The sequence below is a fragment of the Tamandua tetradactyla genome, chromosome 1, assembly GCF_023851605.1.
Source record: "Tamandua tetradactyla isolate mTamTet1 chromosome 1, mTamTet1.pri, whole genome shotgun sequence".
NCBI lineage: Eukaryota > Metazoa > Chordata > Mammalia > Pilosa > Myrmecophagidae > Tamandua > Tamandua tetradactyla.
Window position 1 is genome coordinate 81487844 of NC_135327.1, and position 22963 is coordinate 81510806.

The 22963-nt window shown below is 36.3% G+C and overlaps 1 protein-coding gene and 1 pseudogene across 2 annotated transcripts in view; one reads left to right on the top strand and one right to left on the bottom strand.

Annotated features, from left to right (window-relative positions):
* SUGCT (succinyl-CoA:glutarate-CoA transferase) overlaps positions 1 to 22963 on the bottom strand; it is an 878065-nt gene that overhangs the window by 339288 nt on the left and 515814 nt on the right. The window lies entirely within an intron of this gene.
* LOC143678537 (ubiquitin carboxyl-terminal hydrolase 14 pseudogene) lies at positions 15750 to 17350 on the top strand (annotated as a pseudogene).

The window sequence follows — 22963 nt, forward strand, 5'->3', positions numbered from 1 at the left end:
GCCATAGCCACTAACCAAATTATTCACATGGCTGTTTCCCAAGGAAACGAATTATATTCCTACACTGAACAGAATGATATGTCCCATATTCTAGTTCAACATGCTGAGATAATGAACCCTACCTTATAGATGTGGTCATTTCTGGCCACCTTCAATGACATAGAAGTTTGGAGTTTAACTGGATCAAGTCAGCATGATAAACTGGGTTCTCTAAAGCATCAAAAGCCTATGCTCTGCTTTAGCCTCAGACTTTGTAGTTGAAAGACCGGTTTTACCCCTTTTTTTTCTTACCCATTTGTTACTTGAAGGGATTTGGGGATGCATAGCTCTAACAGGGTTAATGGGCACTTATAAATGTTTTCTCCTTATTTAGCTTGATGTTGGCAGAGCCCGCTGCCGTCATTTCAATGAGAGACACATGAGCAGAAAGGCAGAGGGTTCAGCCCTATATAATATGGGCAGTTTCCTTCTTGAATATCCTTTTTGCTATCAAACTAATCAGTAGTAGGGGGTAATTAAAGCCATACACAGTGTAGGGCTGAGCTTTAACTTTAACTGCTTCACTACCAGGCCCTTCCGCATCTACCCTGACAAAGGAATAGATAGTATGTTCCTAATGTCAAAAGTATCCACGTCTTTGGTGACAGGGAATCTTGTATGGTGGTAAAGAGTACAAGCTTTGGCATCAGATAACCCTGGCTTTTCATCAGAAATTTTAGTTCTTGCAAGATATTACAGTTTTCTCATTTGTAAAGTGGGTGATGATGATGGTGGTTATCACGTTTTGATTATCTATGTCATGTGGTTGTGATATGGATTAAATTAGATGAGGTGCATAAGGGATCAGCACTGTTAGCTATGATTATTGCATTGCTGCACATGTACTTTATGCTCCAACCAAAGTAAACTCCTCTCTTCCAAATCAACCTTTGCCCCTTGCCACTGTCCTGCCAAGCATCTGCTAGTCATGACCATTCTTCCCGGAAGGCTCTCTTCATCCATCCCACTATCTGCTACCTGTAATAGCAGCCCATCCTCTCCAGTCTCTGTTCGAAATTTCCCCCATCTATGATGACTAACGTCATGTGTCATTTGGTTAGGTATGGTGTCTGGTTGTTTGGTCAAGCAAGAGTGGCCTGATTATTACTATGAGGGTATTTCATGGGTTTAAATAATCAGTTAATTGCATCCATGGGTGATTGTATCATATAATTATATGCATCCTTTCAATTCTGTTTTTCTGGATAACCCTGATAATGAACTATCCTTCAAGGTACAGTTCAAATGTCACCTCCTCCAGGAATTATTGCTGAACACTTCAAGTTATGACCTCCCACCCCTTTTAATTGCCATGTTTTCTGTTTTGTTTTGTTTTTTGTTTGTATTTCCTGATATAGAGGGTGGAATTAAATATTCTCATGTCATGGCACATTATAAACATTGGTTCATGGATAATCCCTCTCTTATAGTTATATTCCCCTTTTATTCCCCAGTCTATTCTCATTCCCCTCTTCCCATAGGAAATTAATCCAATATATTTAATCTGCATCTTTTTTATTAATAAGTGCTCTTGCAAAATATGTATTTTGTGCATGCTTTTTCTGTTTTTGTGAATATTTATTTAGAGAAACATTCAAACAAATCTAAACAGAGCAAACAAGTAATGAATGTACAATTTTAAAATATACTGAGCATTGGAATGAAAATTTCAACAATCAGTTCTGAATGATATTGAATACATTCAAATGAATTCTGAGTATCATTCCAAATGCAATAACACAGGTCACAAATCTCATCTCACTTTTTTTTTTCCTTTAAAAACAGCAGTTTTAGGTAGGAAATCAATTCTTAGTTCAGTAGAATTTAATGACTTCATAAAATCTAAGGTATTTGGGTTTTGCATCAGAGAGAATGGTAACAATGTTGAATACAAGATGTTTTCTGTATAGATTTTCTCATCAACACAGTTCAAAGTGACCGTGATTGAATACTGTTGTACTTGAATGAAGGGTAGGGATTTAGATCTTCTGCCTATTTAACAGCACACTACTTTAGGGTTCCTTGGCATACCTGTTAGCTGTTCAGGCATTAGAGGGTGCCAAGCCCCATCAGTTGAGAAACTGTATCACCCACAACTAGGCTAATTTGAGGTCTCTATAGTATAATGTTTTGGAATGGCTTAAGAGAGTTTAAAATCTGATAGTGATTGGTCACTTTTTATCTGACGTGAGATCTATCTATTTTCTTTCAATGCAAACAATCACACTTGTTTTATTTTTATCTGCTTAGATAAGTTTAACTTAGTCTTTGTTCATTTTTCTAGAGTTTTAAATAATTAAAAATGCATTGTAGGCAATTAAGAGAATATGGTGATTGGAATCAGATATACTTAGGTTTGACTCACTCTTGGATTCCGATCCCAAATCTGCCAATTACTATGTGGTCTTGAGCAAGTTTCTTAACTTTTCTGATCCTTGGTTGTCTAATTGGAAAACTCAGATAATAGTACTTATTTACAAATTGTGATGAGAATTAGAGATATTATATATGTTCTGCCTAGGATAATGATTAGAATGTATAAGATGCTCAGTAAATGATAGCTATTATTATTACTATTATTTAAAATTTAAAGTGAAGATTGTGTTTCAATCTCCATCACCCTGTCAACACTTAATATTTACCATTATGTCAAGTAAACATTCTATTACAGAGTATTTTCTTAGTATAAACCTAAAGAAGCAGTTTCTTATCTTATATATGTAAAGTTCTTTAATGACATTGCTTTCATGTGAGAAAGTAGAATCCAAGGTTAATGCACTAAAATCTGTGTCCTGTGTGCATGCATTTTTATGTATGTGAATGGATTCTCTCATATAGATCTCATTCTGCTTGTTTTTTGTTCCTTTCTATTTTTTTACTTTCATAAATGTTTTTTAATTAATTAAACATAACAACACACAAACACAAACATTCTTACTATATGATCATTCCATTCTTGATAAACAATCAATAACTCACAATATCATGATCAAAAACAGTTGTATATTCATTATCATGATCAGAAAAAAATTCATACATACCATACCCCTTACCCCTCCCTCTCATTGATCACTAGCATTCCAATCTACTAAATTTATTTTAACATTTGTTCCCCCTATTATTTATTTATTTTAAGTTCATATGTTTCTTTTCTATTTTTAAGAGTCTTCCATGTTGTTAAAAATACTTATAATCACTGCATAATATTCCACAATGTACTTTGCCCACATTTTATTTACATTGTGGTGATGAATTATTATCTACAAATGAGTATCTTCATAGCTGACCCCCTACAGATGTGTTTGAGAATTTCACTAGGGTTATGTACCAAAAAGTAGTATTTCTGTGTCACAGGTATAGGTCAACATATTGGCTAAGACATGTCAAATTGGCTGTCTACACCAGTGCCTATGCTCACCAACAGTGCTTATATCCTCACATCTTTGCCAACACTTGGCTTTATCCAGATTTCCAATTCTTGCCATTTCATTAAGTGTAAAGTAACATATCAGTACCATTGTCATTTGCATTTGTCTACTAATTAATGTACTTAATCCTCATCATTCATTTTTCTGGGGTATTTAGCATGTGAACATTGGAGGTTTTTTATTTAAAATGCTCATCTTTACCCCTTAGCTCCCTACAAGATTGTAAGTCCCTTAAAGATAGGGGCTATTTATTTGCACTCACTGCAACACCTACCATGGCACCTGTGGAAACATAAAACATGTACACAAAAAAATGAACTGAAGTCACATGGGTGCATGAGAACAGTTTCAGAAAAATGCTTTAAATTCTAAACTGACAAGTTGGATATGGTTCACCTTCTTGGTAAAACATGCATTCCCTTGGCAGCTGGATGGAAAATGGCAGCTCCTGTTCGCTATCTCAAACATGGCATTATATGAAGGGCAGGAAGAAGGAGCAAACTGTACTGAATTCTGAAGTGGAGGTTCTAATGGAACATATACAATCAGCTCCCTTGGTCAGATGTGCACATACAATCTCTTTACTATTCACTTTTAGGAACCTCATGGAAATCAGGCTGGAAGCTTTACCTTTGCAACTCCAAAAAGTTCTGCTATTAAATACAGGTAGAAATACTGTTGTAAGAAAACTGTCCTATTTGCCAAAATCAGTATGCCTTAGAGAACAAGTAACCATTTCCCCAGCAGTCAGTGGAGCAAGCCGTACTTTCTACAACTTCCCAGTAAGGGTAGAGCAACATACACTACCATTATGAACACTCAATTACTGTGCACTGTGAAAGTCGCCGAGCCCCATATCAAGGGTCAGCAGGAAGGTGGGCTTTGGAGTTAAACAGACTTGGTTAGAATCTCGGCTCTGTCACATATCCACTTTGCTTCTGTTCCATGGCTTCTAACATCAGTTTCCTCATCTGCAAAATGTAGGCAGTGATACTTTTACCTCATAGAGCAACTGTAGTGACTAAATGAAATAAGGGATAGTACTTAGCACAACACTCTACACAAAGTACTTGGCACGTGGGCACTGTCATATTATGGCCGTCATTCCCTAGTATATTCCACACGACCATCAGGATCAAAGCCATAGGTAACAGTGGGCTGCTCATCTGTGAAATGAGCACGGAAAAGAAATGCCTATACCTATGATAAATTGAATTATAGTTGCTGTAGTGAGAAAAACATACTATTTCAAGGAAGAAAAAAGGATTTGGTTCTAGTTGGAGGGCCTGCTATATCATTTCCTTGTTGTGAGTCCAAGCACGTCCCTTGGCCTCACACCCCTAGGCAAACCACTGTAAAGAGGGAGAATATAATCTACCCGATAAAGATACTGGACAGATTTTCTGCGATAATAAATGTGAATTGCAAAGTAGTACGAAACAAGTTAAATGTCATTGATTTCAGTAGCTTGACTGTGCCTTTGCTATCAATAGCATTTAGTCAGTCCATAAAAATGAACTTCTGACCGCGATCCAAATGTCAGAAGCACTTTTGTAGGGAAGAAATAATGTCAGCAAAAAACTTTTATTCCTTTCTTATTGTTGGGAGATTTCCTGTTTTTATTTAGCATTCTAGGAAATCAGAAGATTCTGCATAATATTTGAATTAAAGACAGAGGAACCGTTTCCCTAACTACTTAAGGAGAAATTTCTCTAGTCAGTGCCAGTGAAAACTTTTGCTTCTCTAGAACAACCATTTATTTTATGATGCCTGTAACTGATCTGGTTTCCCTCTTTATGCTGGCTGCTAGAAATCTCAAAACAAAATTCAAGGTCACCTCTGAATGTGTTGGATGACACGATAAACTTTGGGTTCCCACCTCACCCACAGACACATTTTAGCATTCCTACATTTATTTTCCTTTGCCAGCAATCCCACTGACTAGCCAGGGAGGACTGAGTTTGAGTCTTCACTCCACAGGCTTTTAAATATCAGCCACCTGTCATCTATCTCCTGCTGGCCTGGGGCAATGCCCAGGAACCTTATTCATTCTTTCTTCACCTGTGCACCCACCCCACAGAGCCAACCCCCTTAGGTGCTCAGTTTTTACTCCAAGAGTAAAGGGAGTATGTCTCAGGTGAAATTTTAATGCTTGCTTTTTGTCATTCCTTTGTACTCTAAGCATCGACTCTTACACTTTACTTTTGTTTTCATTTAGAAATACTTCTGGAAAATGTTACCCTGGATTCTTGATTTATCAATATACTAATCTTTAATAGTCTGAGCTACTACAAAGCTAAATATCCCTTGTCTATATGTAGTGCTTATGTAATAATGGGGCTTATTTTGTTTTTCATAGTTTCAATCTCTGGCCAAAACCCTGGAGGGCAGAATGACGTACTCTAATAGAAATGTTGGTGACAAAAACTGCAATATTATTATGTTTTCATAAAGAGGGAAGAGGCTATTTTGACTGCAAAGATGAAGTCGGCAGTCTTCATTTTCTGACTTGGGCAGTGCAGAAACTTTAAATCAGATCTTTCATATTGTTCCATGTCTTCCATACAAGGGCACTTATTGGTACTAAGTAGCAAACCTGACCTTAGGATCCTTCATACTGTTTACAAACATAGTCTCAAAATCCAAGGATTAAAAACAATGCTAAATAGATAGATGTGTTCATTACTTTGATTGTGGTCATGGCCTCCTTTGTCAAAAAATGATTAATACTAAATGGCACAAAACTAATAACAGTTATCATTGCCCCAAACCAGAGTAATCATATCAGACTACCAAGCCAAAAGTATTATGGCATGCTGTACCCTAAAAGTAGTTGCTTGCCTGACTTCTTATAAGAGAAACAGTAATAGTAATATTCAGTTGATCACCCACAGATGAATGCCAGTGAGATTGTAAAGTGGTTAAAGTAAACTATGAAGAGAAAAAAAAAGTGCTTTTGAGCTATCTTGAGTCATTATTCTTTCCAAGAAGAATGATGAAAAGGGAGGTTTAGAAATGCAAACGCATGCAATAGGACAAACGAAAATGAATCCTCATAATGAATTATATGAAACACATACACACTATTTTCTAAACTTCTGTAAATAGCAATCCCCTTGCTTATAACATAGCTAAATAAATCTAAAATTAGCTTCATGCTACTGTTTTGACTGTTTTTTATTTCAAATGTCTCATTAGGAATGTTGCATTTTCATATCTGATAGTTTCTTGTCTGTATTAAACATTATTAGGAGAAGTATTTAATAGTCATTTGGATTGTATTAAATTCAAAATCTTCAAGATCTTTGCTAACAGGCCAGTACATCTGAATGTTAAGGGAGACCTCACAATGAAGGTTTTATAATGCTTTATCTGTTCAGAGCTGTATAACCACAAAAATTCCTTCTCAAACAAGCACATGCAGTTTTGCCAGTGCAGTGGCTCCATCTGAGATCCTAATGTATATTTCTGTTTTGTACTGCTTAAATTACTCACTCTAAACACCAGGGTTGCACATGGTATATATTCACAATTACACTGAAGTAATTAGTGACTACTTTCTTAATAAGTATGAAATTTTCAGAATTACTGAATAAAGAAAGCCCCCAAAATACTTAATTAATCCATAAGAAGAACTCATATAAGCCTCAATTGTAGATTGGTAGTTTTAGCCCAAATTTTAATAAAAATATATAAATAATACCACTTTTTTTGTTACAGTAACAGGAAGGCAAATTTTTCCCATCAGATCCAGCTTCTATATTTGATATGGAATGTAGCTTTCCTGCACTCAGTGCTTGAGTGTCTGCCACACTGCTTTGGCAGAGGTAAAACTGTGTTCTCCAAAGGGAAACACAAGGAGATTGATAGGTTCTATGGTGCGAAGCCACCGGAGTAGAGTGTCCTTTCTTAAAAAGTATACAAAGATCAATCCCAGATGACATTATTTGAGCCCCTAGATACAAGCCATTCATGAAACTAAAATTAAAGCCTAAACTTTTCCAATCATGTGAATCAACAACTCCTTCTTCTTTTTTCCCCTATAATCTGTTTTGAGTGGGATTTTGGTCATGGAAAACCAAAAGAGTCTGACTGAAATGTGGGTGTGCATTTCTTTAGGTTTTGTGGTTTATTTCCTATTGTTCCTACTATCATTTAGTGCATAACTGAGACCTTTAGAATTCTCCACTGCTGGTTTGCTTGAAAACCAGATAATCTCGTTTAAAGTGCGTGTAAGTAAAGGCAAATAGGTACGAAAAAGGTCTAGGAAGGTCTCCTTTAAGGAAAAGTGATCAATTCCTTCCTTCTCCTCAGTTCCCATAGCTGCGGCGCCCCACCGTAACTGATTTACCATGTCTGTAAACGCCTTGAAACCAGAATCAGGTCTTTCATCCCTGGATCCCCAGAGCCTAACTAAGTACTTAACATGTAGCCAGTGTGCAGGAAATGCTTGTTAAAGTAATGCATCTCAGCACTACACAGCTCACTACATGCCTGGCCTTCGTTGGCTATCTTACCACCAATGCTGAGAACAGCCCTTCCAGAACTTCCCATTCTCAAACCCCTCACACTTGCCTTGACTACCTCTTGCCTCCTACCACTTCCAGATCATTTTGTCTCCTGCTTAAATGAGAAAACAAACAAATCATGAATGAACCCCCTCTACTTCTTGTCCATCCACTCCAAACGTACACAATTGCACCCTTTTCTTCCTACCAGTCTCACAGAAGGGATCCTTTCTTTCAGTATGAATCTATCCCTTCCCATTTCCCACAGGCTTAGGATCTTATTCCATTTGTTATGCTCCCTCTTCCTGTAGAAAATGTGACCTCTGCCTTCTGCTGTCAGTGTCTTCCATGGAGTCTGCAAGCTTCCACATCTTTGATTCAACCGTTCTGTAATTATCCCCCTAAACTTCCTTTCACAGCCAAGCTTCTGGAAGGATCAGTCCAGCAGATTTCCTCACTCCCACAAAACTTAAACCTATGCTAGAGGGTTGTTGCCACTCTCACTCCACAGAAGCCTCTCTGCAAGAACACAAAAACTGCTCAGCACTAGTACAACTTTGCAAACTGATCTCCAGTAATTCAATATGTGGGCAATGACTTGGATTTCCCTCTCGTTAACTTTTTTTTTTACCTGACAATAATGTCAAAATAAAAGTTTGTGTTATAAAATGTTACATAAAAAATGGAAACTCAGACCATGATGCTATTATTGATAATAAAGGAAATACCTGAGAAGACCTGGCATTGATGTATGCACAGAGAACGGTGCTGTATTAAGCCTAGATTCTGCATAGGATGTGAAATTCTTGAAAATAAATGATAGCATATACTAAAATTTATCTCCAAATTACAAAAATTTGGCACAATGTTTTACTACATTCTAATATTTTGACAAATGATAATTGGGATAGCATAATTAAATAGATGACAAATTATTCTGCCATCAAAAATTTAATCTGTAGAGGGGGTCACTTACAAAACACCAAAAATATTCAGAAAACATGCAAATAAATATATTCAAAATATTTCTAGTTTGGAGGGAATCCCTTTGTGATTAACTGTCATCAATAAATTACTAAAATACGTAAGGGAAACAAAGTAGGCAAAACTTATGGTCAAAATCATCTCACTTGACTTCCGGAGAAGATGGCGGCTTAGTAAGACGCGCGGGTCTTAGTTCCTCCTCCGGAACAGCAACTAAAGAAACAGAAACAATACAAAACAGCTCCCGGAGCCACGATAGAGACCAAAAAGACAGCGTACCCCATTCTGGAACGGCTGAACAGGCAGGGAGAATCCCCTGCGGTGAGATACCCGAGGGGTGCGCGTTTTCCCGGCCGGGGCGGCTGGTGACTGGGGTCCCCTCCACGCACGTGGCTCTCCGGTCTGACTGGGAATGTTGGATAGTGGGGCCCTCCCGCCACGCTTGGCGTCTCGGGCCAGCTGGGCAATTTGGACCAGCACTCCCCCAAGCTGCGGAGGCCGGCGACCCCCATCTCCACGCGCGGTTTCCCGGGCCGACTGTGAGATTCGGATTGGCAAGTTAAAGGAGCCACAGCATATTTTACTGGTGGGACCCACAGACAGACAAGCGCCACGAGCGCCACCTACTGGGCAGGAAAAGAAAAACAGCCCAGAGATTTCACAGAAAAACCTTTCAACCAGCCGGGTCCCACACCCAGGGAAATCTGATCAAATGCCCAGACACCAGCAGAAAATAATGGATGACGCTCGGAAAATTGAAGATATGGCCCAGTCAAAGGAACAAACCAATAGTTCAAATGAGACACAGGAGCTGAGACAACTAATGCTGAATATACGAACAGAAATGGAAAAACTCTTCAAAAACCAAATCAATAAACTGAGGGAGGACATGAAGAAGACATGGGCTGAACAAAAAGAAGAAATAGAAAATCTGAAAAAACAAATCACAGAACTTATGGGAGTGAAGGACAAAGAAGAAAAAATGGAAAAAACAATGGATACCTACAATGGTAGATCTAAAGAGACAGAAGCTACAATTAGTGAACTGGAGGATGGAACATCTGAATTCCAAAAAGAAACAGAAACTATAGAGAAAAGAATGGAAAAACTTGAGCAGGGGATCAGGGAACTGAATGACAATATGAAGCGCACAAATATACGTGTTGTGGGTGTCCCAGAAGGAGAAGAGAAGGGAAAAGGAGGAGAAAAACTAATGGAAGAAATTATCACTGAAAATTTCCCAACTCTTATGAAAGACCTAAAATTACAGATCCAAGAAGTGCAGAGCACCCCAAAGAGAATAGACCCAAATAGGCGTTCTCCAAGACACTTACTAGTTAGAATGTCAGAGGTCAAAGAGAAAGAGAGGATCTTGAAAGCAGCAAGAGAAAAACAATCTGTCACATACAAGGGAAACCCAATAAGACTATGTGTAGATTTCTCAGTAGAAACCATGGAAGCTAGAAGACAGTGGGATGATATATTTAAATTACTAAAAGAGAAAAACTGCCAACCAAGACTTCTATATCCAGCAAAATTGTCCTTCAAAAATGAAGGAGAAATTAAAACATTTATAGACAAAAAGTCACTGAGAGAATTTGTGACCAAGAGACCAGCTCTGCAAGAAATACTAAAGGGAGCACTAGAATCAGATACGAAAAGACAGAAGAGAGAGGTATGAAGTGTAGAAAGAAGGAAAATAAGATATTATATATATAATACAAAAGCCAAAATGGTAGAGGAAAATATTATCCAAACAGTAATAACACTAAAAGTTAATGGACTGAATTTCCCAATCAAAAGACATAGAATGGCAGAATGGATTACGACCCAGCAATACCACTGCTAGGTATCTATTCAAAGGACTTAAGGGCAACGACACAGACAGACATTTGCACACCAGTGTTTATAGCAGCATTATCTACAATTGCAAAGAGATGGAAACAGCCAAAATGTCCATCAACAGACGAGTGGCTAAACAAACTGTGGTGTATACCTACGATGGAATATTATGCAACTTTAAGACAGACTAAACTTATGAAGCATGTAATAACATGGATGGACCTAGAGAACATTATGCTGAGTAAGTCTAGCCAAAAACTAAAGGACAAATACTGTATGGTCCCACTGATGTGAACCGACATTCGAGAATCAGCTTGGAATATGTCATTGGTAACAGAGACCAGCAGGAGTTAGAAACAGGGTAAGATAATGGGTAATTGGAGCTGAAGGGATACAGACTGTGCAACAGGACTAGATACAAAAACTCAAAAATGGACAGCACAATAATACCTAAGTGTAATGTAACTATGTTGGAACACTGAATGAAGCTGCACCTGAAATATAGTTTTTTGTTTGTTTGTTTGTATTTTTTGTTTTTGTTTTTTTCTTTTTCCTTTTTATATATATATATTTTTTTTATTAGTATTATTATTTTAATTCTCTTCTCTATATTAACATTCTATATCTTTTTCTGCTGTTTTGCTAGTTCTTTTCCTAAATCGATGCAAATGTACTAAGAAATGATGATCATACATCTATGTGATGATACTAAGAATTACTGAGTGCATGTGTAGAATGGAATGATTTCTAAATGTTGTGTTAATTTCTTTTCTTTTCTTCGATTAATAAAAAAAAAATCATCTCACTTCTTAAAAACATGTATGTTTACCATGTTACTTTTTTTAATTTCCAAAGGTATTTTGGAAATTATTGGAAATCAGAATGAGAGTTAAGAAAAATATTTTAACTTATGAATTAATGATTTGATTCTTATAAATCCGCTCATATTCAATATAAAACTAATGGCATAATAAAGACCAAATTCTTATATAACACACAGAACACTGTTAATGAGATCACTGTCCTCTGGTTTATCCAAAATCGGTTGTATATCCAGTAGTACAACAAAAAAACAGAATCTGTTTACATAAGTTAGAAGACCTGAGAAACATAATTAAAGAGAGATTCTTGGATTTCATTAGTCTTAAGAGAACAGTGGAATCATCTTACATAGATTTCTTTTTTTACAATTGCACCAATTCAAAATTAATTGTCAAAACTGTAATGCAAGGCCTCCATGCCATTAGCATATGTAGACATTTTGATTGCGTTGCTGCAAATTCAAGATTAAAATACCAAAATTTTGTATGTACCCTGTTTTATGTGTGTTTGAATTTAATAGGGACAAAGTTTACAGAGGAAATAGAAATTTAAAAACTACGAACTGCCCCCCAGTCAATTCTTTGTATGTATTTGCGAAAAAGACTAGTTATTTTTCAAAATAGCAACCAAAAAAATCCAATAATGTACAAGGGGTTACGTAATTTTCAAAAACAAGTTGAACTTGCATGATTGTGCATTAGGTGTGAATGAAATGTTTCCAATTATTAAAATAGTGGATGTCATACAAAATGGTTTTTCAGTCAAACAAATGGGTGACTGGTAATTCAAGTGATTTGGTAATACTGTTTTTCATATTTGAATTTATCTTTTATTAAAAATTTATTTATCACATATTAAGTTACAAGGATTATTTCTAAAGAGTTATGGATATTTTCTTTGTCTTCACAAGTAGTAATAATTCTTCAGCTATATTTCAAGTACGTTTCTTTTGCAAGAGTGGAAAGTGTCTACAAATATTCTCCAAATTCATAAAAATCAGCAAAACCTCCTCAGAGAAGAACAAAAACATAAAACAAGATTATGGCTTTTTAATTTACATACTTCTTCATATTACACATAAAAGAATAATATTTAATTAATACTTTAAAATATGGATTGGGTAGACTGGATACACTATCACTAAATTCACATTTGTTTTTTTTCACATGGGCAGGCACTGGGCAGGCACCAGGAATCAAACCCAGGTCTCCAGCATGGCAGGCGAGAATTCTACCTGCTGAGCCACTCTGGCCTACCCAAAATTTACACTTTTGAGGCCAATAATTTGAGCACAATAAAAGTACTTTCAGAACTACTCTTTAAAGAAACAAACCCTGAAAAGAAACAACTGCAGGATATGCAAAAGCCTTAAAGATGATACAAAAACAATTTCCACAATTTAATTTTACTAATTAATGTAAAATTAAAGTTTATGGTTGCATCAGCCTCTGGGCTCTTTATTTATTTAACATAAACTTCATAATAATGTCCCTTGCACTTCATTTCTATTACATATTATATTACTTTAGCTTATACAGTTACTGTAGCAACTCATGTTCTATTCTATATTATCTGATATATTTTAAGGGTGGAGGATTGGGTTATTAGAGATTTAGTAGCCTGGCACAAAATTGTTAACCAACTCAACTGAATTTATAGACTCACATGACCTGAGGGAGTGATGGTTATTGATTTAATTTCATCCTAATTAAAATAATGTATTTATAATTCACATATCAAACATTAATTTATAGTTCCCAAAGCTTGATATTTGAGGAACATGTTGTTACTGTTGTTTGGGTAACACAATAGAATCAGTATGTTATTTTATGAACATCCTCTCTTAATATTAAAAATAAAAACTACTTTTGACATAAGATAACCTGAAATGTTCCTAAAACTTTTTGCTTGCTTACATATGATTAACGTTGAGGAACCCAACACCATAAATGAAAAGTAATCTGAGTATATACACAGACTCGTGTGTGTGCTCAGTTTGGGGTCCTCACTTGAAATGCTTCTAAACATTTCATGAATTATAGGTCCTTTTCAGAAAGTGAAGACTCCTACAAAGCCCATCCGTTGCAGAAAAATCATACCTGGCTAAAGCCTAATATTGGTCTACCCTAGGAAAGATGGACCTAACAAGAATGATTACTTTCCACCTAGCAGTACCCCCTAGGAGCATAAAGCATGGCTAAATTCTGTTTGGTCTGGCTTTAATGGTTCTAAAATAAATTACTTTAAAGTTTCTAAAACTCTATAAAGTAACTCTAAGACATCAAATCATTCAATAGCATTGGATTCTTACTATTGAGGAAGAAATAATGCCATGATTTTGGTGAACTTTGTATAGAAATCCACATGAGACCAGCCTTCTGCCCCATCCCTTAGGCCTCTTCCCTCAGCTCCTGGATCTCATCTCTCAGACCTGTGGACCAGCGGATATTCAAAAGGTCTGATTTAAGACTGCCCTACACATTTGACAGAAGAATATATTAAAAATTGTCCTGTGCTCAATACAAACTGAAAGCATATGAAGGTGGATTGGAACTCCTTCCCTGTTATTATAAGAGCAATACTTATTATTATTATTGTTATTGCTATTATTACTTTTTGAGTAGTTTAATTATATATATGGCATTGTTCTCAACCATTAGGAATTCTAATTCAATATTTTCTCCTATTTTATGATCATGCTGTTTAAACCAAGAAGGGCATAGAAGAAACTAAAGCATCCCATAATTCTTCTGCTTATGATAGTAAGATAAACCCCAGATTTGGGGTCAGAATAAACAATTCTGTGGTCATTCTTGCATGACCACAGGCAAGTTGTTTACACTCCTCAGGTCTGTTTTCTTATCTCCAAAACAGGCAAAACCACACCCAACTCATAGAATTTTTGTGAAGTTTAAATTAGAAAGTACATGTTTTAGTTTGCATCTACATTTCCACCCTCATATCTAGCCATGTTCCCAATATGCATCATATATTCTAGTCACGCCAAACTCCTTGAGGTTCTCTAAAGGTGTCACCTTCATTCTTCCCCTTGGCTTTTTCCCCTATTTACTTGGCTAATGTAGACTAATTAATCAAGGGTCAGAAGAGCCTTCCCTGACCGCCTCCAGCTGAATCAGCATGTCCTCTGAACTCCAAGGTCAGCCCCTACAAATCTTTTTCCTAATATTGATCTGTTTGTTTTTCCAACACCCTGACCACACTCTAAATTCCTCAAGTTCCTAAACTAGGCTTCCCATCAATTCCAATTCATCATGAACACCTAGCACATGCCTCACCCACTGTAGGAAAAAACTGAGTGAATGGGGTAAAAATGAAAGAATGACATATGCAAAAGTGTTGGGCTTGGTTGTGATATAGGAGGGGTTCGGTTTTGGTTAGCTACACCTGAAATTTAAATCTTGAGATGATGTATCCAATTCTCACCACGATATCATTGCATTTGTATGATTTAAACTTCCTAACAATAACTGCCAGTGGTCCTGAGACATGTTTTATAAAGAATAAGAAAAACTTCATCAATTGGATCCCACATGTGGTTAGCACACTTCTGTTAACATTTTTTTTATCTTGTTTGTATAAAGTTAGCATCAAAGTCTTTTCAGTTTAGAAATCCCACAAAACAGGCAAACTGGCATACAAGTCTTCAATATATCACAAAGCTAAACTGTAAGCATGCTTTTCTCAAGTTTCAGTGTGGTAGTTGAATTCAATTGCTTAAAGGTAGTATTTGATGGATACATAGACTTCCTGCTGTTGGTCAGCTTGATTTTTTATTAAAACAATGATATCTTCATGACCAAAAAGTTTAGGATACCCTGTTTAGGATAACAGGGAAGGCATAGAAAGAAAATGACTACAAATGGTCATTTTCTGTAGCTAAATATTGCAGAACAAAATACTTCCAATTTTCTGTAAATTATAATTAGAACTGTTCAAAAGAAATAAAAAATAGTAGTAAAGCAAGAAACAAATAAACCTTAAGAGTGAATCACTGCAGCCACACTGCAGCAACTGTGCTGCCACAACAGCCTCTTTTTGCTTCTTTCCCTTTCACAGCCCTGCCAGGCCAGCCTTCCTGTGCCTTAGCACTCCCTCCCTCTCCACCATGCCACTCTACTTCATTACTGTTAAATAGAGAAAGGAGAAATTTGAAGCTGTAGAACTGAATTCTGATGAACCTCCAATGATGTTCAAGGCTCAGCTTTGTGCATAACTTGAGTCCAGCCAGCCAGACCGAAAGTTATGGTAAAAGGAGTAGTGTTAAAGGATTATGATTGGGAAAACATCAAAATGAAAAATGGAATTACTCTATCAATGATGGGGTCAGCAGATGCTCTCCCTGAGGAACCATCAGCTAGAACCATCAACTAAAACCATCTTTGTCAAAGACATGACAGAAGAACAGACAGCATCTGCTATGGAATTACCATGTGGATTGACAAATATTGGTAACACTTGTTACATGAATGCCACAGTTCAGTGTATCTTGCCTGTGCCTGAATCAAAGACCCTCTCAAAAGGTATGCAGGGGATGGGCCACAGTGGCTCAGCAGGCAGAGTTCTCGCCTGCCATGCCTGAGACCCGGGTTCAATTCCCGGTACCAGCCTATGAAAAAAGAAATAAGTATGCAGGTGCCTTGAGGGCTTCAGAGGAAATGGCTTCAGCACAGTATATTACTACAGCTCTTAGAGATTTGACTCCAGGGATAAAACTTCTATTTGTTCACCTGTTATTCTACTGGAGTTTTTGCACATGGCTTTCCCACATTTTGTGGAGCAGGGTAAACAAGGAAAGCATCTTCAACAGAATGCAAATGAACATTGGATACAAGTGATAAAAAAGTATTACAACAAAAATTGGAAGCCTTAGAGGATGGTTCTGTTCATCTGCATCAGCAGTGACACCTTCTTAAAAAAAGTTTAATTGGATCATTTCTTCAGGGTTGAGTTTGAAACTACCATGAAATTACAGAATTTGAAGAAGTCACAAAAGGAAAGGAAAATCTGCTTCAACTTAGCTGCTTTATCAATCAATCAAGTATCTTTTTACAGGACTTAAATTGTGACTTCAGGAAGAAATCACTAAACAATCTCCAACATTGCAAAGAAATGCTCTGCAAATCAAATTTTCAAAAATAAGCCAGCTACCTGCTTACCTGACTTTTCAGATGGTTCGGTTTTTTTATAAAGAGAAGGAATCTGTGAACGCCCAAGTTCTTAAGGATGTTAAATTTTCTCTGATGTTGAATGTGTATGAACTTCAAGAGAAAATTATATTTTTTCAATCAAAATTCAAGGCTCTAGAAGATAAGAAAGTGAATCAGCAACCAAAACAAGTGGCAAAAAGAGTAGTGCCCAGAAGGAAGTTAAGTATGAATGCTTTTCTTCTGCTGATGATATTGGCTCCAATAACTGTGATAATATGACTTACAAGTAGTGCTAACACATCAGGAAAGGTCAAGTTCTTCAGGTCATTATATATCATGGGTGAAAAGGAAACAAGACGAATGGATTAAGTTTGATGATGATAAGGGCGGCATAGTTACACCAGAAGACATTTTGCAGCTTTCTGGTGGTGGAGACTTGCATATAGCTTATATTATACTCTATAGGCCCCACAGAGTTGAAATACTGGAAGAGGAAAGTGAACAGTCATCTTCATTTCAGCTAATTATGCTTAGGTGTGAACTAAATGTTATGTGTTGATAATTTCTATAATCTAGGGCTTTAGAAGAAGATATTTAGGTGGTTTTATGTTTCCCCTCGTGTGAAACAAAACAGGACAGAAGCAGACTTGAAAGCCACTCCATGTATAACCTAAAAAATTACAGAAAAGATAAAATTATCTTTGGACTGTGCTGCCCTATATCAAAGGTGTCAGGAAGACATGTTTAAAAGGCTTATTCCTTTTTTTTCTTAATTAAAAAAACACCAAACAAATGCAAACATTCTTAACTTTTAATCATTTCATTCTACATATATAATCAGTAATTCACAATATCATCACATAGTTGCATATTCATCATCATGATCATTTCTTGGAACATTTGCATCTATTCAAAAAAAGAAATAAAACAAAACAGAAAAAATTCATACATACCATACCCCTTACCCCTCCCTTTCATTGCTCACTAGCATTTCAATCTAAATTTATTTTAACATTTGTTCCCCCTATTATTTATTTTTATTCCATATGTTTTATTCATTTGTTGATAAGGCAGATAAAAGGAGCATCAGACACAAGGTTTTCACAATCACACAGTCACATTGTGAAAGCTATATCATTATTCAATCATTTTCAAGAAACATGGCTACTGGAACACAGCTCTACATTTTCAGGCAGTTCCCTCCAGCCTCTCCATTTCATCTTAACTAACAAGGTGATATCTACTTAATGTGTAAGAACAACCTCCAGGATAACCTCTCGACTCTGTCTGGAATTTCTCAGTCATTAATACTTTATTTTGTCTCATTTCACTCTATCCCCTTTTTGGTGGATAAAGTTTTCTCAATCCCTTGATGCTGAGTCTCAGCTCATTCCAGGGTTTTTCTCAATCCCTTGATGCTGAGTCTCAGCTCATTCTAGGGTTTTTCTCAATCCCTTGATGCTGAGTTTCAGCTCATTCTCGGATTTCTTTCCCACGTTGCCAGGAAAGTCCACACCCCTGGGAGTCATGTCCCACATAGACGGGGGAGGGTGGTGAGTTTGCTTTTTGTGTTGGCTGGAGAGAAAGGCCAAATCTGAGCAACAAAATAGGTTCTCTTGGGGGTGACTCTTAGGCCTAATTTTAAGTAGGCTTGACCTATCCTTTGTGGAGTTAAATTTCATATGAACAAACACCAAGATTGGGGGCTCAGCTCATAACTTTGGTTGCCCGCACTGCTTATGAGAATATCAAGAATTCAACTTGGGGAAGTTGAATTTTCCCCCTAAAAGGCTTATTTCTTGCATAATTTTTTTTTAATTGAGGTGAAATGCCTTTCAAACATTACCTTCTGTGATTTTTCTCCCTGCCTTTCTCAGCCCAAGATTCAGCACCCAGGTGTTTATTGCATACCTGTCACCATATTATTTATTGTTTTTGCATAGCTCAAACCACCATTCATAGCTGCCACCCTTTGCCTTATCTAACAAAAATTTTGCCAGGCAAGTGGAAAAGAAAAGTGTTGATCTCATTGTGCAAACTCTGAGCTGCTGTCCACATCCCATGGAAAGATGGGTACAAGCATTTGTCCAGCCTGACAGGCTGACTCAGTCTCTTCTGTTGCTGGCTTTTTATCACTTTAAAATAAATTGTGATCAATAATAGTGCATTTAATTATATACTTATTAACTCTCTGATGTATTATGTACATCCCTCTCTGATGTACTATGGTTTGTACATTTAACTCTGCAATGGTATTGTAGTAATCAGCCTTAAAAAAATATTGACAAGCTCTAGGTGTTTATTTTTTAGAAAATGAGGTTCTCTAACAAAAAAAAAAGAGGGAGTAACAGTTTTTGACAGCAAGTCTTTGTCTATTGAGTTTTGGAGCATGACTGGAGTTTCAGATGTTTAATACTTATAATTTCTGCAGATGGTTAGTTGTACTCTGCTGTTAAGCATTCATTTATAAATGTTTGTCATCTTCTTTGCTTGTTTGCAATGTATATATACACACACATATATTCTGTTTAAAAGTACAAAGTTTTAAAAGTTCTTTGGATGCTGAATGTCGTGATGCTCTTTTCAGTCAGATTCATTCCTTGGCTCAGTTGTTTGTTTCTATTCTTCTGTTAATCCCTAAATTTTTAAAGTCCATTTCAAAATTTAATCTCAGATCTGTGATTTTAAAGTGATGGTAGAAAATTCCAGGTGTAGGAGGTATTTCAATCTTACAGGTTTCTTGCATTTTAATACATTCAAATTAGTTAGTTACTCATGCCAGTTTCAGAAGCTTTGATTGATCCCTAGGGAAACCATTAGAATATTCACTAATTTATCTCTGATTTTGTTAGATATTTATAATAAAGTTTTAAGATTATTTAAAAAAAGTGAATCACAGTACTTCTAGGAGTAAACAAAAACATCACTGTGGTTACCGAACTAGGTAACTACTTGACAAAATAAGGTGAACTGCAAACAAATGGGCCACAAGAGTTATGATAAATTTAAAGGAGAGAAATTAAAGTCAAGTGAGCAATAAGGTAAAAAGTCCTCAGATAATGAGACCCTGAAGAGTGTGGTCCACATTAGTCTGAATAAGCTGTGCTTATAATGTCACATTTCCAGCCCTAGGAAAATTCAAGTTTTTATGTATTTTTTTAAAAATTATAATATTATATATATATGGCATTTTATATATACATTTTAACCATTTTTAAGTGTTCAATTCAATGGCATTAATTGCACTCAACATTTTATGCTACATTACCACAGTCCATTACCAAAACTTTATCACCCCAAACAAAAACTCTGTACCCATAAGTAATAACTCCCCTTTCTACTCCCATCAGCCTCTGGGAATCTCTAATTTACTTCCTGTCTTAATGAAATTGCTTATTCTAGACATTTCATATAAATAGAACCACAGAATATTTGTCCATTTTGTCTGGCTTATTTCACTTACATTTTCAAAGTTTATCCATGTTGTAGCATGTATTAAGATGTCATTCATTTTTATAGCTCATTAATATTTCATGGCACATATATACCATATTTTATCCTTTCATCTGTTATTTCCTTGGGCTGTTGTAATGCTTTTATGAAAACTGACATTCAGGTATGTGAGTACCTGTTTTCAATTCCTTTAGGTATACACTTAGAAGTGGAGTTGTTGGGCTATTTGGCCATTCTATGTTTCATATTTTGAGGAACAGCCAAACTGTTTTCCAAAGTTAAGAATTTTCAAACATAGAATATTAAACTGCCATCCTGGAATTGTTTATCCAGCAAAACTGTACTTCAAAAATGAGGGAGAGTTTAAAAATATTCACAGATAAAGAGAAACTGAGAGGGTTTGTGAGTAAGAGACCTTCCCTACATGAAACGGAGTTCTTCTGCAAGCTGAAAGGAAAAGACAGGAGAGATGATCCTGGAGGACAATGTAGAAATGAAGATTATCAGTAAGAGTAACTAAAAGGGTAAAAAGAGAGAAAAAAATAAGATATGACATATAAAAACCAAAGGATAGAATGGTTGAAGTACAGCCTTTACAGTAATATTAAATATTAATGGGTTAAACCCCCTAAGCAAATGATACAGATTGACAGAATGGATTAAAAAAAAAAGATCCATCTATATGCTGTCTACAAGAGACTCACCTTAGACTAAAGGTTTTTTCCAGACTAACCTGGAGACTATTTCCATTTGCTAAAGCTGCCATAATGCAATATACCAGAAATAAATGTAAAATGCTTTTACAATGGGGATTGATGAAATTACATTTTATAATTCTTAGGCCATAAAAATGTTCAAATTAAGGCATCAATGGGATAATACCTGGACTCTGAAGAAAGGCTGCCAACATCTGGGACACCTGTCACAAGGGAAGATACATGGCCAGTGTCTGCTTGTCCTTTGCTCCCAGGTTCCATTGCTTTCAACTTCTGATCCCAGTGGCCTTGTCTCTAAGCTTCTGTGGGTCCTTTCTTAGCATTTCCAGGGCTACTCTCCCTCTGAAAGCTCTCTCTCCAGTTGTTTTTCTCTCTCTCAGCTCTCCCCAAACATCTCTTGTCTATCTGCATAAAGGGCTCCAGTAAAGGATTAAAACACATCTTGAATTGGGTGGTCACATCTCAATTGAAATAAGCTAATCAAAAGGCCCCACCCACAATAGGCCTGCCCCCACAAGAATGCATTAAAAGAACATGGCTTTTTCTGAGGTACATAACAGCTCCAAACTACCACTGACAAAAATATGTTGAAGTGAAAGTTTGGAAAATAGTAACCAAAAAAGGGCTGAGATAGCTCTACTATTGTTGGACAAAACAGACTTTAAATGCAAAGCAGTTAAGAGACAAAGAAGGGCCACTATCTTTTAATAAAAGGGATAAACCACCAAGAAGAAATAACAAACATAAATATTTACGCACTTAATCAGGGTGCCCCAAAATACATGAGGGAAACACTGGCAAAACTGAAGGGAGAAATACACATCTCTAAAATAATAGTTAGAGACTTCAATACAACACTTTCATTAATAGACAGTACCTCAAGAACATCTACAGGATTAATAAGGAAACAGAGAATTTGAATAATATGATATCTAGACCTAACAGACATCTATAGAATATTGTACCCCAAAACAGCAGGATATAGGATCATTCTACAGGATATACCACATGTTGGGTCACAGAACAAGTCTCAATAAATTTTAAAAGATTGAAATTACAAAGAGCACTTTCTTGACCATACAACAGAATGAAGCTGAAAATCAATAACAGCTGGAGAACTGGAAAATTCACAGATTTCTGGAGGTTGAGCAACACACTCTAAAGCAATCAGTAGGTAGAAGAAGAAATTGCAAGAGAGACCAGTAAATATCTCGAGACAAATGAAAATGAGAACACAACGTATCAAAACTTAGGGGACGGAGTGAAGGCAGTGCTGAGAGGAAAATGTACAGCGTCAAAGACCTACATTAGAACAAAAGAGCTAAAATCAAAGACCAAACTGCATACTTGGAAGAACTAGAAGAAGAACAGCATACAAATCCCAAAGCAATCAGAAGGAAAGAAATACTAAGCATTGGAGCAGAAATAAGTGAGAATTAAAAAACAATAAAGAGGAATACAAAACCAAAAGTTGGTTCTTTCAGACTATCAATAAAATTTGCAAACCCTTAAAGAGACTTACAAAGAAAAAAACAGGAAGATTCAGATAAATAAAATCAGAAACATGGGAGGGGTAATTATTACTGACCCCACAGAAATAAGAAGGATCATAATAGGATACTAAGAACAACTATATGACAACATATTGGACAACTTAGATGAAATGAACAAATTCCTAGAAACACACAACCCACACTGACTTAAGAAGAAATAGAAGACCTCAACAGACGACTTACAGGTAAAGCAACTGGGTCGGTCATCATAAACCTTCCAACAAAGAAAAGCCAGGACCAGATGGCTTCACAGGTGAGTTCTACCAATCATTCCAGGGAGAATTAATACCAATCCTGCTCAAAGTCTTCAAAAAAATTGAAGAGGAGGGAATACTACCTCTTTCTATGATGTCAACATCATCCTAATAACAAAGCCAAGTAAAGACACGACAAAAAAAGAAAATTTCAGACCAATTTCCCCAATGAATACAAATGCAAACATCCTCAAGA